This window comes from Homalodisca vitripennis, chromosome 4, assembly GCF_021130785.1.
Source record: "Homalodisca vitripennis isolate AUS2020 chromosome 4, UT_GWSS_2.1, whole genome shotgun sequence".
Taxonomy (NCBI): domain Eukaryota; kingdom Metazoa; phylum Arthropoda; class Insecta; order Hemiptera; family Cicadellidae; genus Homalodisca; species Homalodisca vitripennis.
This window is the reverse complement of record NC_060210.1, coordinates 44668349-44687317: the sequence shown is the minus strand read 5'-3', so window position 1 is coordinate 44687317 and position 18969 is coordinate 44668349. Positions and strand designations below refer to the sequence as shown.

Here is an 18969-nt window from a genome sequence, read left to right as displayed (position 1 = left end):
TTTTTGGTTGAAATCAAGCAATTTTGATACAAACTTCACGGTGACCATCTCATACCCAAATCATTGGTAAAAACTGAATAGCACGAGCCAATCGATATGTTCAGGTCCTTTGCAACTTCTATAACGGTGATTCAATGATTGGCCAATACAATTTCTTCACTTCATTTGTATTTTACCAATCAGTATTTTATATTTGAGACAAATGTATTAGTTACTATTTTCATTGATTTGATTTCCAGTTTTTAAACTACCTTTGCCTGACTTTAATTAATTGTTACAGATTCAGCCCATGTTTGTGTTTAACTTACAAGTGCTTATTTATAAATATAAAAAACTAGTTTTAAAGTATTATTCCTAAGACTGTTTTCTTAAATTACATCATGTTAATGGAGTTTATATTTATTATATACCTCAAATATAGTGATGGTAGTCTTTAATATAGTTGCATTATCCCAAAAATCAATACTTATTTATCAGCCTAATTTACATACAAAAGCTGATAAAATCAATCTCACAATTCATAGAAGAGTACCATAGATTAGAATAGTTTTCAAAAATCGAGTTTTTTTAAAACAAGCAGAAATTTGTGAGATTTTGCTTCTTCAATAATAAAACAATAACTCAGTATTCGGTAGTTAACATGCAGTTAATAAACATTTATTTTTGTCTTTTGACTTTGTTCGCAACTCTTCAACATTTTATTACCCTATCGTCCCCGCCCCACCTCCACCAGATCCTTTCACTGACATCACAAATGAGTTTTTCACCATGGTTATAGTCACTCTTCTAAAAGCTATCTTCATTAAATTCTCTCACAGCTTTAAACTGATTTTTTCTCAAATCCTCTGGTCGCAAGAAAAGTTGGCTTGCAGAAAAGCCAAACGTTTAGATGAGTAGGGTGATGGGGGGAGGACCCCCCCCCCCCACCCCCCCCCCCACCCACCCCCCCCCCCCCCCCCCCCCCCCCCCCCCCCCCGCCCCACCCATAAGCAAATGCCCATTGCAACCTTAGCCAAACAAAGACCTGGACAAACTTAAGCATTATGGAACGCTCGACGATTCATTGGTTTTTTCTCATTTTCGCAGTTTCTTTTCTTTTCTGATGGACATGGAAACCATGGAACCTGTATTTTCGTAAATAATTAGGTTACTTTCTTCTTATTATTCATGGGATATGGATAAAATTTTAAGCTAGTAATCCTTATTAGCTGTTTGACCTTTAGATAATCAATTCAGGTACTTATTCCTATGAATATATAAAAGGCTAATCATTATTGGTTTGAATTTTTATTTTGACACAGAGCTTTCATCATTTTTGGTGAAATGGGCTATTTTCATTGCACTGATTGGCACTTAGTTTCTGGATTGTATGTTAAAAAACCAAAAATCATCATGTTTTATTACTTTACCAAAGAAATTTAGTGTTGAGATGAATGGTTTTCAGAGTACCAGCACAAATGGTCACTCGTCTTTTCACTCATTCATAAAGTTCTTTGGCACCATTTTTAAACAAGCTTTTCTAATATTTAATATGTTCATGCAAAATCTGCCAAACTATTTCTTTTTTGATTCCTACAATCTCAACAACCACAAAAATGTTCATATAAACATTCTTTTCCGATTAAATCTTTAATATTTTCCCAACTTTCCCTTGCGGACATTGAGGGTCACCCTAGACATAAGCCATCTTGAACCCATTCTTGACCCTCTTTGAAACTACTCAAACTACTCAAAAGTTTTGGAGTACTTAACAAACACTCTTCACCACACCACTTGTTTCAACAAAGAATGTGCATTTCTTGTGGGACGTTCCAAGTTTCACTAATAACTCATTGCTCTAACAAAATGCTAATAATTTTTCAGATGGACAGCTGATAGCTGATAGGCAGCCTGATACAAACGAAGGTGACTGGTTTGAGTAATCGTCTGGGTGGAATTGATATGAGAGAGGGACATATGACAATAGACAATATACTTTAATGACATATTCTTTGAGAAACAGTACATCAAGTCAATGCGTAGGTTTTATGGAGTCATTAGATTCATAAAAATAAACATGTTTAATTTGTCGAGGAAAATTCCTTTTCTACAACAATAAGGATTGTCTTGTAGACATTTAAGATTTAAGCTTTTCTCTTGGAGTGTCTTGATTGGTTCTTGTATGTGGGGGGTGGGGGGGGGGGGGGGTGGGGGGGGGGGGGGGTGGGGGGGGGGGGGGGTGGGGGGGGGGGGGGGTGGGGGGGGGGGGGGGTGGGGGGGGGGGGGAAAGAAATAAAGAAGTGTACCACGTGGTTGAGAAAAATTATTAGAAACATTTCAGTTTTACACTCCATTATCCAAATAACTACTATTCTAAATTCATTTACAAATTAATTGCAATGTTATATATTCTAAATTTCGAGTAAATTCAACTTATATGAACGAAGATGGACTTGGATTAGTTCTGTGTGCTTATTACACCATGTGCAACGCCATTACACTATGAAGCGGAAGTTGGACGCCATCATCATACGTCATCATAGAACATAGAAAGGAACAAGGAGGGCATACGTCACCGGACATCCAGTGATCCAGACCGGAACTAACCAACTGCCGACCACTGTCTACGCAGATGTTGTCATCTCCGTCAACGCAGTCACGATCATCCACAGCCTTCGAGATGGCAGCCCTGTCACTATTTGGTGAGCAGTGGGAACTTTGTTAAATTAAATTAAATTAAATCATTGGCGAAACCTAAGATTAGACTACGTATTATTAGTAAATAGTTGGTTAAATAATATGGTTCAAAATGCTTTGGAAATAAAATGGTGAATGCAGCATTGAGGCCAGGCTTTAAGCATTAAACTTCTTTATTGACAAACAGATTCAGAATTATTTAAATAAGAGAAATTAAAAGGATAACATCCTAGTATTCTTATTTTGCCAAAGCCTCCATGTCAGGTCGTCACCTCCAGGGCATTCAGTCCATCATGTTTTCAGCGTAAATATAAGCAGAATAACGTGTTGATTAAAATCATTTGCTTGGAAATAGGGATATGCCAATGATTCTATATTAGCTTACTGTTCAATTTTGATTGATAATTCATTAATATCTGTATACAAAAAGAAACCCGTAGAAATTTTAATATAAGTGTAAAAGAGTATAATAGCAATAATTGTTGGAAGTAACTTGTTGCTGACTTATAAAAAGGGTAAATTTCGAATTATACTGAAAACAAAGTGATATCAGTTAATGTGATTAACTATTAGAGTATATAAGTAATAGCACATAGTATATCATATAACAAATACGATTATTTAATATTATTGCAGCTGTATTGAGTCACATTACAGTATTGATATACTTGTATATCGAGGCATTGATAGACTATTGATCCATTGATAACTCAATACTACCGATTAGTGATTGGTATCATTTGGAAATCGAAAAAACTTTATTGTTTTGATTGATCCATTATCGAAAATTGAAAAAAAAAGGGAAAAGTTATTTTACTGAAAAATAGGGAAACTAGTTATTCACATTGTTGCTGTCAATGTCTTTTAGGGATTTCATTTAGAGCGTTTAAGTTTAACTATTGAATATCACTGATAACCTAGAGAATTGTATAGCTACTGTATTCCAAAGAGGAAAACCAAATTTTTTTTTAAATTATTAACGATGGGCACTGTACACCTAGAAGGGAAGAACCGTTGAGGTCCAAGACGCCTTTGATGCCATATCGAATAAAGTGAGGTCGCTTCAAGTAACACTAGATGAAACGTTAGCCAACGCTTTCTACCTCCGCGGTGAACAAAACTGAAACATCTCCGTACCCGATGGACATGACCCTTGCAGACAGCAAGCCGTCATTTGAGCTTGTCTCAAGTATAGCCCATTACGATGGAGAGAAAGCAGATCTAGTCGCCCCCTTCTTTGACAAACATCGAAGGAATTGGAGAGCTCAGCAAATTGGAGTGAAGCTCAAAAACTTCAAGTTTTAAAACTTAAACTAACAGAGCAGTGCTCTACAGTTTGCAAAGTCAGACGAAAAATGTAAAAACTCAACAACTTTAGAAGAAATAAAAGCTGCTTTTATGGAAAGATTCGGCGATAGCCTACCAGATCATTACTACTTCGAGCAATTGGCTAGCATACGACAAAACAGAGGAGAAACTATTGAGCAGTTCTCTGACCGAGTAAAAAGGGTCAGTGATAAAACTCTAAGAGTTACAAACAACGCTGAAGCAAACCAAATTCTGAGAGAAGAGGCCGATAGAAGAGCCATCGGATGCCTTTGTAAGAGGATTAAATGGTGAAATAGGACGGCAGACCAGGATCAAGTTCCCTAAAACATTCAGAGAAGCTGTTAACCACGGCGATAGCTCTAAACAACTTAGAGAAAAGACCATCCGAATTTGAGGAGAAGACAAGGCGAGTTTTTGGAACGATCACCGATACTACGTGTTACACTTGTGGAAACCAGGCCATAAAGCCAGAGAATGCCAATCCAGGCGAGTAGATATTGTATGTTATACATGTAAGAAGAAAGGTCACAAAGAGAGGGATTGTAGAAGTAAAAGTGAAACAACTACCTATTATTGTGAAAATTGCCGAAAACCTGGACCACACAGCAAACAATTGTTGGGGTATGAGAAATACAGCATTAGGAAGAGGCGCAGCTAGAGGAGGAACCTTCAGGAGCAGAGGGTATCAGCATGGAGGACGTGGATCAGCTTCGAACACGTTAAACCACAAAAGAGGGACCCAGGCACGCCGCTGGGAAACCTCAGAAAATCATTAAATCTGAACCACACGGGACTCAGACAGGCGAAGTTGAATTTCAAAGCTGTTGCCACTTTGACACAAGAAAATGTGAGTGAATTAATTGTACAAAGGGTGCATAGGAGGAGTGAACGGTCTCATTGTAATCGATACAGGAGCACAAGTATCACTGATCGATAGGACAATGGCTCAGAACAAGCTAACTCCCAACTGAAATCCAAATACGAGGTATCACTGGTGCTGTTATGAACGTTTACGGCACTGTAACAGAGACCTTGCAACTGGAGTTACTTGATTTAAAATGTGACTTCGTAGCAACAGATCTCCCTGAAGATTATATTGCTATCCTAGGATACGATGTTTTGAAACGAAAAAAAGGCTGTGATTGACCTTGAGAATAAGTCTCTGAGTATTGGAAACAAGATAGCATGCAGTTTCCATGAAAGAGAATCCCCTGTAACTCGAAGCAGGAGAAGTGGCATTGGCATTGTTCAATGTTCCCACGAAACAAGTTCAACAAACCTTAATCCACCAAAACAAATCCTGAAGGAAGAAATACCTGACATTTTAGCGTATAGTCGCACAAACATCAACGTGCCTGCCCGTTCAGAAATGCTTATTCAAGTAAAATTAAGCAAAAACAAAAAGGATCAAATGGAACAAATGGAAGGAAAAACAGTAATTACAGAACCAGCGTTAGTAAAAGTTCATGGCATCAATGTCGCTAGAAGCCTTTCAAAAGTGAATAAAGGAATGTGTTGGACCAAAATCATAAATATCACCTCTGAAAATTTAGTGATATACAAGAATACGCTGCTCTGCAAAATAGAAGAGCCACACAGTGAAGCAAATAAAGGAGCATGGAAACGAGTAAATCTAACACAAAATAGGACAGAGGAATTCAATGGAAAACTTGAAGAAAAATTAAAGCAACCTCCCAACTGAAGACCAAAATAAATTAAAAAATGTTCTCCAACGCTACAAGCGTCTATTTAGCTTAGGAGGAATAGAGAATTTGGGGTGTACTTCTTTAGTTACTCACAAAATCAACACGAGCCAACATCCTCCGATCAATAAGAAACCTTACAGAGTGCCACAATCACAGAGAGGTACTCTACAAAATTTGATACAAGAACAATTGGATAAAGGTGTAATTGTACCCAGTACTTCCCCATGGTCAGCACCGGTAATCATTGTCCCCAAGAAAGCAGGCTCTGATGGTACCATCAGTTATCGTCTATGTGTAGACTATCGGGAACTCAATAAAATTACAGTTCCGGAAATATATCCCCTTCCAGATATACATGAAACTTTAGACATGTTAGGAGGCAGTCAGTACTTCTCGGCACTGGATCTGAATTCAGGTTTCTATCAGGTAAAAATGCACCCTGAAAGTCAAGAGAAGACGGCCTTCAGTACTCCTGATGGTCATTATGAATATACACGCATGCCAATGGGATTGATCAATTCTCCTTCTGTATTTCAACGATTGGTTGATACTACTCTCACAGGTCTGAAAGGAAAAGCATGCTTGCCCTACATGGATGATATCCTAATCTTCAGTTCGAGTATTGATCAGCACGCTAAAGATCTTAGTGAAGTTCTAGAGAGATTTCAAGAGGTAAATTTGAGTATCCAGTTGAAGAAATGCCAAATAGCAAAGTCTGAAATTAACTTCCTAGGCCATGTTGTATCGAGAGATGGAATCAAACCATGTCAGAATAAGATTGAAGCTGTCAAAAATTTTCCAAGACCCAAGAATGAAAAGGAACTTCGTGGATTTATAGGACTATGTAGTTACTATAGGAGGCATGTACCGAAATTTGCCGACATCGCTAAACCTCTGACAAAATTAACCAAAAAAGACCAAAAGTTTGAGTGGAACGAAGAAGCGGAAACATCATTTGAAAAATTGAAGACCATCCTTGTAACTGAACCTTTATTAGTGTATCCAAATTTCTCCAAGGAATTCGTCTTAAGCACTGATGCAAGTAATGTTGCACTTGGCGCAGTATTAGGACAAGTGATTAATGGAATAGAACACCCTATCGCCTATGCGTCAAGACAGTTAAACTCTGCTGAGCAGAATTATACAGTAACAGAAAAAGAACTTTTAGCAGTTGTATGGGCAGTAAAGTATTTCCGATGCTACCTGTACGGACGATCATTCTCCTTGTATACTGATCACAGCGCAATCAGATGGCTGCTGTCGCTAAAAGATCCTTCGAGTAGACTCACTAGATGGGCACTGAAATTGGCTGAATATGACTACAAGGTATTCCATAAACCAGGGATAAAAAATCAAAACGCTGATTGTCTGAGCAGAATTGTGTGCAAGAATACTGTGGAAAGTCTACCTATATTGGATGTGGACAGCATTAAAGAAAATCAATGTAAGGATGAAGAGTGCCAGAGATTGAAAAAATACCCTCAGTTCAAAACAAGTCCACAAGGAGTCATCTATATAAAGAGGCAGGACAGACAACTGATAGTCGTTCCAAGACGGTTAAGAGAGAAGGTTATATCGTTTACACCATGATATCCCGACAGCAGGTCATGGAGGTATCAAGAAGACGATGTTAAGAATCCAAGAAAAGTTTTATTGGCCGAAAATGAAATTAGATGTTGTCTCCTTTTATCAGAGCATGTGATCCATGCAATAAAAGAATGGATTACGGAAAAACTAAAGCACCTTTAGGTAAATTTCAAGAAAGTACAGAATTTGGATACCGGATTTCGTGTGACATTGTTGGCCCATTACCCCTAACAAGCTTCCAAAAACAAATACATACTGACAGTTTATAGATCATTTTACAAGGTACGGAGAGTTTATTGCATTGCCAGACCAAACTGCAGAAACAATAGCCCGAGCACTTGTGCAGAGAGTCATTACGAAGATGGGAGTACCCTGTGAATTAATTACTGATCAAGGCTCAAATTTCACATCCGAAATAATGAAAAGCATGTGTGCTCTACTAAGAATAAAGAAACTTCAAACCACCGCATATCATCCCATGAGCAATGGTAGAACAGAAAGAGTTCATAGATCCATACCCAAGATGCTAAGTCATTATGTCAACCGAAATCAAACAGACTGGGACGAGCTCCTACCAATGGTAAATATGGCTTATAACTCTCAAGTGCATGATTCAACAGGATTTTCTCCTTTTGAGCTAGTCTTTGGAAGAGAGATGAAGACTCCCTTAGAAGATGATCTATTGATCACAGAAGAAGATGATGGTTACCCTGATTATGTCGAAGATCTTAAGATGAAGTTGAATGCCGTAAGGAATTTGTCTCAACAATGCCAAGACCATGCAAGAACCCAGCAAAAGAGACAATACGACAAGAATTCTAAGCTAAATAAATTTGAAGAGGGCCAACGAGTATACCTTCACGTGCCCCAAGTGAAAAAAAGGAAGAGTGAAGAAGTTGTCTAGACCATGGAAAGGTCCATACACAATTGTCAAGGTTATATCAGATTTGAATGTCGTACTCCGAATTAAAAGGAAGAATGTAACTGTACATGTGAATCGAGTAAAACCTGTCACCGAGTTTAAGTTGCAAGAACAAGGAAGTAGCCAAAATGATCCAAAAGCTGCTCAGGTAGCAGAAGAAGAAGAACAGGAAGAAATCATTGAAGAGACCGAAGACCATGAAGAGGCATTCAATAGAGTAGCCGGACAAAATGAAGAACAAGACAGGAGAGAACCAAGCCCAGGAACCGCAGAAGAGCGACCAGGCCCTTTTAGATCCATAAGAGATAGAAGAAAACCGTGTAGATTCAAAGACTATGAAGTTTATTAAATAATAGGAATGTAATATACATATTGTTATGACAGTGAACGCGTATTGCATCGTTTATTTAGTAGTTAAAAGTAAACGCAATGTATTGAATAATTATGTATTGTTTGTTATTTGAGGATGTTATATGAATACACTAAAATATTCCTCGTTAGTATGTTATGCTTCTTGTCTGATGTGTAAGTAAAAGATGTTTTAGAGTACCTACGTACAAAGTAGAATGCAATAGTTACTCCGAATTGAATGGGTTGTATGCGTGAGTATGAATGTTGTATGACTGTGAAACGAATGTTGATGAATGGGTATGCAAGGTGTGTGAATAAAAGCCAAATTAAAGGATCCAAACAATTCAAATGTGTGATTGAGTACACTATAAGGAAAGAAGTTATATCTACGCAGGTTAAGATAAGAAACATAAGATCAAGCTGTACGTAATAAAATAAATTCGAATAAGTCAGGATATTCATGAAGTAAACAATTATTAGGATCTAAATGATGATTTCAGGAATACTTGTACTCTTTGTCGAGACAGGAATGGCAGAGAATGAAATGACACAGGGAATCGTTTTCAAGAAACTTCATGACACAATTATTTCCGAGGATGAATGGAAGATTGTATTAGATTTTAATATGATAGAAATAAGAGACGAACTTGAGTCACTTAAGACATTGTGCACAGACTTAGTTTATTATACGAACACTAGTGTAAATGTGTGGGATGAGGACTTTGCTTTCGAATATAGTAGAATTAAGACCGGGATAGACCAGTATGAATCCGATGTAAGTGACTTATTTAGACTTCTACCTACAGAACGCTCCAAGCGAGGACTAGTTGATGCAGGAGGATATGCATTGAAATGGTTGTTTGGTGTGCCCACTAGCGAAGATATGGAACAAGTTAATAGTAAAGTTGAAGAGATAAAAAAGATTAGCGGATCACTGTTGAGTTCTAGAGAAAACCAAATCACCTTAATGAAAGACATGAATGAAAAGATGGTAACAAATACTAAAGCCATATCAGAGATAATGACTAAACTTACTCATTCAAATAGCATGTTAATCACTTCACTCCAAGGATTCGAACAAGGAAAACCATTATGCTACATCGTTCATTAACAAAACATTTAAAATCTGTCAGTCTAGCACGTCATTTAGGTCAAACCATAGATGAAGCAAAGTTAAGAATTGTTGAGTTTAGGCAAGCTTTAGAATTAGTAAAACACAGGTAGAATAAGCAGCAAATTACTACCACCCCATGAGTTTGTAAAACATATTGCTTGACATAGGAAAAAGTCATACCTCGTCATTTGAAACTAATTATACCAGTTAATGAAGAGGACGTATTTATGTATTACACCTTTTGCACTGCTCATGCTTTAGCCACCAAGACAGGAATTAGATTGATCGTAACTGTACCTTTAAGTTCGCAAGACAGACGTCTTGAACTTTATAAAGTAGAAGTTATTCCATTGTACCAAACAAACCTTCAACATTGGTTAAAATGGAATGTACAAGTTGATTATTTGTTGATCTCCAAAGAGAGACAGTATTATGCACCTATCGATTTTAACACACTAAGTCAGTGTAGACTAAGTCATTTTTATTTGTGTCCTAACTCTATAAATGTATTGCATCATAGCGTTAATGATTGTATATTCGCTCTATTCATGGGATCTAACCTAGTCACAGAAAAATGTTCACGAACCTTAACCATAAATGTAACTTCACCTGTATGGATCCAAAACGGCAATGATTGGATCTATAGCCTAAAGGAACCATATAAAGTCATACTTAACTGTATGAGGAGTTCTGATGGAGAAAACTCAGTTATCTCTCCACCACATCTAGGTTTATTTAGAATTAACTTTAAACAAGTCTGGAATATTAAAACAGGCTTCAAGTTGCGCTATCTTTGGTAAATATAATAAGTTATTCTCGAGGACTCAAGGAAATATAAAATATAAATTTGACATTAACCATTTGCACATCCCAAAGATTAACCTGTTGCTATCTCACGAAGAAAATCTAATCTTTAAAAACAGTAGCTTGTTATTTGAAACAATGCAAAAAGTCAAGGACAATCTTAAAGATAATCACATAGAACTAGACCTTAACAAGCTTTTAAATGATACACATGTTTTGTACCCTAGTATCAAAGAAAGTATAGAAACCCCACTGAACTATTTCTACATTATCATAGTTTCAATGTTTATTTTGTTCATTTTGAATAGTGTACTTTGCGTAGTTTTGTTTTGTCACAGGAAAATGCCAACCTGTGCGAGGATGTCCTCAGTTGCTGAGCGGCAAGCCCCAACCATTCGAGTAGAACATGGAACTCCGCTCGCAGAAATTATTCAGGAGTCTTCCTTTGTTCAATTCAATACACCAAGCCCGCCTTGAAGTACGGTATTGTGAAATTCATTGTAGTGCTGAACCAGTCAGGTCAGTGTTGCAAAGACTATATTTGTTATAAATATGTGGGGACTTGCCAAGCTCAAGAAATGTAATGTAGTTAGGAGGACATATATCTTAAGTGATTGTCAATGTCAAGTAGAATTAAATTGTAGATTATAAGAACTTACGCAGCCTAAAATACTATTTTGTCCTTTTAAGTTGTGAAAAAATGATGTAATGTAAAATGTTATCCTATACATTTTTTTTTGAAGTATTGTAAATGTTTGTTATATTCTGAGAATCTAAGATGTATCACCATGAAAATTCTGTATGATCCATCTTTCCTGAAAGGGAGAGTGATGTAGCGCGCACGCACACTACTATTTTAATATAGTAATTTTTAGATGGTATTTTAGTAATTACACAGTGTGTAAATTAACTGGACTAACCCAAGTCCCTTTAACCGCGTGATGTGAGGTGACTGGCCGTGCTGAGGAAATGCAAGGGTCAGCACTCGTCAGCACGAGTCGGCAGTCGAGTTGAGGGCTCGGAGGTAGGCGGAGGGATTGGCAATGTAGAGTGTGTGAAGTAAGTTTATTTTGGTGGAGTGAGATGCGAACACACCGGTACACATATAGTAGTTTGGGTGCGCCTACGAGTGTTTTAGTGCATTTTGAATATAGATTGGACTCAAACAAAGGAGAAACGTGAGTAATTATTTCAAGACCCTTCTCAACCACTATTCTAAATTTCCCTACGAGCTAGGTGGTGGCAGCAAAACGCTATCCCTTTTATTAACCATGAGCCTCTCTGGCTAATATCGGAGGGCTTACAGATAATTTGCTACACAGTTATATTTTCATATCATAACCTGATATAGGTTAAGGAAAAATGTCATACTTAGCAAAATTCTAAAATAAGGCACATTAAAAATAAAAAGTTTAAATTTAGACATTTTAAAGATACTTGGTAAGAAAACTTTATTTCTTCATATGACTGATGTAATCTATTTTTATCTAGACCTGGATTAATTTCATTCACACTTTTGGATTATTTACTGCACTATGCACAGAGAGATATGTCTGTCTCCACTAACATGTTTACAATGACGGCTTATTTCCAAACTTTTTTATTTGTCGTCGTATACTTCAATAATAATAGCAAAAAAGTAACCTTTTTTTACATTAAATGTCTAAATTTAAAAAGAAATGTATGTACAGTGGAGTCCCGCTAATCCGAACACGTGTAATCCGAACGTCGGTTAATCCGAACAGGTCCAGGAGGAATTATTTATAACGATAATGAACAGTTATAGGAACTAATTACTTAAAAAATGAAAATGGGTGCATCATTTCGTACATAAACAAAGAAAAACTTTAATTAAATAGACATACAGTATTTTATTAAGACAAATTGTGTACGGTACAGTACAAAAATAATGAAGTTAAATACAGTACCAAATTGAAACTTATAGGTTAAGTATGAGTTAAATTACTGTATTAAGAAGTGAAATCAAACAAAAATTGGACGTACAGTACTGATATTATTATTGAGTACAATATTAATTGTTGAAAGACATAAATTCAGTTATTGTCTTCTGTCGCAATAGAAGAGAGTCTATTGGATGACGCGTAGTTTCACCATCGTGTCATAAACATGATATCGGCAGGTGTAGCAGTAGCCTGTTGCTCTAAGTATCGTAGTGCAAGGTTAAGCGCTGCTGCACCGTCTGCGTGTGGCACCAACTCTCCTTATCACCCAGGTTCTCGTCGTCCCGTAGCGCGTGGACCCGTACAATATCCAGTGCGCTCACATTGCTTAATAATAGAACTCTCACACTAAATACGGTAAATGTGCTTAGTATTCCCAAACACGTTTATTTGTCAAGAAATACAATGCAACAGCAGAAAACATATTTTAATAAAAAATGTTGATAATTCTATAACAAAATAGACCCATTCTCAACTTTAAAACCGTATTTTTCTGTAATTCTGGCTAATCCGAACAATCACATAATCCGAATAGGGCTCGGTCGCAATTAGGTCGGATTAACGGGACTCTACTGTATGTAGGCTTCACAATTTATCTCAAACAAATTTATTGCAATATGTTTTTTTCAATGTTTTCCGTATACCCTAAAGGGTACCTAACAAATTTATTTACCTTAAAAATTAAGCAATTGTGCACCCAACGGGGTACATGATAGTCTGAGGTATTTATTTAAGCACAGGATCCATTTAACAAATCATCAAGATAGGAAAACGATAAAAGCAATAAGGATATGAATAGCAACGTGGACCCCATAGGGCATGACGTGCTTTACGAAAGCCTGGCGTGTATGATCATGTACTCTATGGGGTACATGTCATCGTGAATGTGTTAATTTCATATGATTGTGTAGAAAATAACTGACAGAATGCATTTTAAATCATTTTCTGAAAACAACTTATAAACATTTACAGAGTAAATCAATTATATTAATGTTAATCTAGTTGAACGTTAACATTTGTTTATTTGATATGTATGTGATATGTTAATAATTCTGTTTTTTATCATGACAGTACATAAAATTGATAAAATACAGTACGAACGAGTAGCCACAGATTACATGTAACATCTTAAATGATATCTTGAACAATAGATGTTGCCAGAAATAAGGAAGAAGATTAATTTATAGTTTAAGATATTACTTAACACCTTTACTGCAGCTCTATACTACGTAAGACTGGCTAGTAGTAATCTGATTGTACACCTATGATGACTGTCACAGCAACTGTTTTTAAGGGACAAAACTCAAGATGGCCAGCAGTATAGCTGATGTTTTTAACAACAAGATAACCATGAAAAATGCTATAACCACTATGCATTTTATCTAGGAAAAAGAAACCGACAGACATCCAGTGATTTATTGCTTTTGTTCAACTCAAAAATACAAATGTTTTGTAAACTTACATACACAAAATATTATGTTTGGTTAAAAAGTAAACATTAATTTTGTTAAAAAGTTCACATGTTATTTCTTTTATTATAAATATTTTTGGTTTTTTATTTTAATTTTCTTGAACTGTATTGACTCTCCTCCATATTCTGTTTGGTAAGATCTTCACCTATACCAGTGACCCATGAGGACAGCCAGAATAAGGCTTAAAAGGGGATCAGCCTCTTCTTTAAAAAAATTAGGTACAACTAACACGTTGCTGTAGAAAATTTATATATTTTTCAAATGTTTATACTTTAGATTATTAAAAAAGTAGACATGCAAAATGTAATGTAATTTTGAAACCAGAGAAAATAATTATACTATCACTAAGTGAGTGGTTAAGAGAAATCTACATTCTATTACATTTCATTGTATTATGTCTGAAATTTCATGGATTTTGTCATTGTCATTGGGAATATACATTTTATTTGATTGTAATGATGAAGAGGTAACTTAGATATAGCTAAGTTTTAAATCTTTTGACGTATTTATGAAACTAGAGAAAATAATCATCATCATCACTAATTGAATAGTTGTGAGAAATCTCTATCCCAACATTCTATTGCATCTAAATGCATAAGGCCTGAAATGTCACTAATGGTTATGTTCCAGACTTTCCTGTGATCACTAATGGTTATATTCCCAAATATTCCTGAGGTCACTAATGCTTATGTTACTATATATATTCCCGAGGTCTACAGGTATAATGGTTATTTACCTAGACATTCCTGGGGTCACTAATGGTTACGTTACTAGATATTCTGAAGACCACCAAACAGCTTATGTTCCTGTTATTCCTGAAGTTGCTAATGGTTATGTTCCTGAAGTCGCTATTAGTTATGTTCCTAGATTCCTGACGTCACTAATGGTTACGTTCCTAGATATTCCTAAGATAACTAGTGGTTATTTTTATAAGGTCACTAATGGTTATGTTCCTGATATTCCTGAGGTTACTAATGGTTGTTTCAAGTCATTCTTGTGGTCACTAATGGTTAGGTTCTTAGTTATTCTTAAAGTTACTAATGGATTTGTTCCTGATATTCCTGAGTTCACTGATAGTTATGTTTCCAGACATTCCTGTGGTCATCAATGGTTATTTTCCTAGGTACTCCTGAGGTCACTAATAGTATTCTTAAGGTCACTAATGGTTATGGTCCTGATATTCCTGGCATCACTATTGATTTTGTTCTCAGATATATCTAATTTCACTAATGGTCATGTCTCTAGATATTCCTGAGGTTACTAATGCTTATTGCTCCTCTCTGGTTTGAATGTCATGCTTAAGGAACACTTGTACCAACTTCTGTTATTCTGTGAATCAGCAACAAATAACATTGCCAAACACACACAATGTGTGATGATATAAGCTCACTAGTTAGTAATGCCATTACACAAAATCATATATAACATATAAAATATGTTTTGTATATATATTTAATAAAACAAACTAAACAATTTAATATAATATTTAACGTTATTATAGGTTTTTCACAATGTGGTACTTGGTGGGGGTCAAAGTGTTTAAATATAATTTATATCATAAGATTTATTTGAATTTACAAATATATAATGTATTTTATTATATTATACCAAAATATCTTAACTTCAAAGGTTAGTAATTTACTCAAAACTCTTATTAATCACCACAAAAATCAATATGCCGTAATAGGAAGTTTACAAATGATCACAATGTGCTAGGTTCAGATTAACCGCAGCTCACTAGTATACTTGTGTTTATTTATGTAATTGATATTATTAATTTTGTAATAGAAAGAAACTGAAATGGACTCAAGAAATGTCTTAAAATTGTTTGAATTTATACTTACCAAAAGAGAAAAGTTATTCTTTTGAGTATAAAACACGATTTAGATTATCTGATTTAAGGATTATCTGTTTCTCAAAGGTCATCACAGTGTAATAACCTTTAAAAATTTTACTGAAGAAGCAGATATAAGCCAAAGCTTTATTTTAACTAATAGAAAATAGGCTTAAGTACTAGTATTTTAATTTACAGTAAGAGTAACACTTGCATTTCTATTTTATATTTATTAATACTTCTTATGTGCGGTATGATTTTTTAATTTAAAATCGCACTTAAATATTTATTTAGACTTCAGAATTTCTATCAACAGCATTCTATAGAAATCATTGATTTTAAATAATGTTATTCTTTATAAAACGTAAATTTTATCAAAACAAAAGGAGGCATATTGTGTTCATGCAATTTAGGTGAATTACAATGTATTCATAATTAGTTGGACATGTAAATTAATATTATATTAACTGTGGTACAATATTCAACCAAACAAGATTATTTACGTTTTTAACAATTTTTTGGCAATAGAAATTATTTACAAAACATGAAATACTTAGTTATTTTTCAAAGTCCAAAAAGATTATTTTAAATATTTTATCTCAAATAATGGGCTAAAAAGGTAACACTAAATAAAGCTACTGTAATAAAGTAAACTCATAAGAATGAGGCAGTACTAGCTGACGAAAATACAAATATTTTAGATAAGTATAACCACTTCATCTAGCGATGTTCTTTATGGTCTGGGAGCATTTATTTTTGGGAATAAGTGAAGTAGACAGGCAAAGCATAACAGCATGGGAGGAATACTTCAGATATAAGAACATGAACCAAGCACAGTAAAATGCATAGGAACTAAATGAAGTTCTATTACAGTTTCCAAAAGTACTAAAAGATGTTCAGAAGAACCAACTCTGCTTTTGCCATCACAGCGTTGTGAACAAACAATCTCCCCTATCTTATTCACCTCAATTACATTTCATTAGTATTATTTGTGGGCCTTATAAAGAAATCTTCTAATGGAGCACTCCATAGAAAAGGTTTCGTGTTTCAATGTAGATATTATACAATCCTTCCATCGTCAAAAATAACCTTCAAACAAAGAATAGATCTTATAGTTAAAATTGGTTTTCCTTTAATATTCAGAAATCGATTTCTAGCATTCTAAAATTTATTTGTCCTCACTAAGATGCTCAACTGTCAATATGGTTAGTGACTCATAGATGTACACACTGCATTCCACATACAGTACTTCCATCAGAGCACTAAGGAATAATTCGCATCCTTTCTTACCACAGGAAAATTTTGACTAACCGAGTTACTCTGATACATGAATTATTTGAGAGCCCTGAATTGAATTGATGCAAGTTAAGCACTTCTTCATACACATGTTTTCATTGCCTGGCTAAAACTCTGTAAAGACATATTGAGGTCTCACTGAAAATGTATAATATTTTATGATTAATGTTTAAAAACTAAATAACTATTCTCTTAAACAATTTAAGAAACTTTTAAATGGTAGACTTCTGGGGAACCCTTTCAATTATTGAAATAATTGTTTTAATTCTAATATAATATCTTTAGACTTCATTTTAGTTGGACACCACTGTTTATTACTTAAGTAAGATTGTTTTAATCATTAACACATGGGCAAGTATGCTGACAATGCCATTATACAAATTGAATAAATATTAAAAGTCGGTTTACAAGTATTTTTGTCTTCCGGTTCTATATAAGTTGGGTTATTTAAACACATGTATGAGACAGAAACAGTCAAATATAAAATAATTTAGTCGTAAAAAGTAAGGGCTCTGTGGTGTAGTGGTAGTATACGTACTCAACCCAGAAAGTGAGAGATCTAGGTTCGAGACCCGATGGAGCAAGTACTTTTTGTGATTCATATATATATATATATATGATAAATTCAGAAGGATTGAAGTATATGGACACATGTAAAACAAAACATTATGTAAATAATACGTAACTTATTCTTTTAAATGTTATTTCAGAAGCCTTTTCTAGATCTTAGCCTGGTATTGTTAATTCTTTCTTAAATTTGTAATAATGAGTCACTATTACTATCTTAAACACGGTCTAGAATTATTCATTTTAAAATATTTTTCCTAAAGAGACTTAACATTCTTCTCAAGTTTGACTTTAAGCAATGAGATCCACTAGGGTTTACTGACAACCAGTTAACTATAATAAAGGGTAGTAAGATTAACATCTCAAGTTTTTTTCAAGAAAATAATAAGTAAAATATTTTACTTAACATAAACCTAGTTATGTTCATAAACAGTAATAGAGATATTTTTCTAATTTCAGTATATATGAGTAACATACAGCAACCATACTGGTAGACTTTGGGGCTCTTCTTGCTTGCTTCAGTTTCTCCAAAGAGCAGCCTTTTGATCTTGGAAAGAAAGGTCTCAGCTTGAGGATCAGGAGGAGCTTGGAGTGTCTTCTCACTAGATAGGTCAGCCATGGCAGTGGTGATGTGTGAAGATCCGTGGTTTGCCACAAACTGACAAAGCTACAGATAATAGGGGTCAGGGTGCAACTTTTATCTGTGCTAAACTTGTTTAGTAGCTTATTGTCTGGTCTAGCATTGATACATGTCACATTAGGTCAAATTGTCAGTTATAATTAATTTCTCTGCCAACAGAAATGAATTATTCATACAATCAGTTTGTGATTGTTAAATTGGGGTGAATTATTAATGAGTATTAAATTCTTGTTTATATAATGACTTAATGGAGTTAAATACTGTATCAGTTTCTATTATTTAAAAAATATGTTAATATTTATTTTATATAATTTTAAAATCCACTAGAACACTCTAAATACACAGTCTCAATTTCTTTTTTTATTGCGAGATGATCATAGATTTGTTTTAGAAAGGAAGCTGTTTCTTGTTAAATACTGTAGGTGAGTAAAGAGTTTTTCTTACTTATGTTTACATTTTGTCAGTATTACAAATGCATTACTTTACTCTTAGTGCTGCCTTATCTTGGAAGAAAAATAAATTACTTGGGTATTTATTTAACCAAAATTTCATGGGCAGCCATAGGAATTTTAAAATTCAATAAAAGATTTTTCTAGTGATATTAAATTTTGTTGGTTTTAATCCGTTGTTGTTTCGTGTTTTATTAGTTCTTTTTAATGTTGCTCTAATTGGTATTCTTACATTTAATACAGCAATTTCTTAACTCAATT

General features: G+C 34.7%; 1 long non-coding RNA gene across 1 annotated transcript; it reads right to left on the bottom strand.

The window, feature by feature from the left end:
• Positions 1 to 1962: 1962 nt before the first annotated feature.
• Positions 1963 to 18715, bottom strand: LOC124359251. The gene is made up of 3 exons (XR_006922131.1): positions 18093 to 18715; positions 7551 to 7553; positions 1963 to 1974 (listed from the first exon to the last, which is right to left on the bottom strand). It is a non-coding gene; the product is annotated as an uncharacterized LOC124359251 (long non-coding RNA).
• Positions 18716 to 18969: the final 254 nt, after the last annotated feature.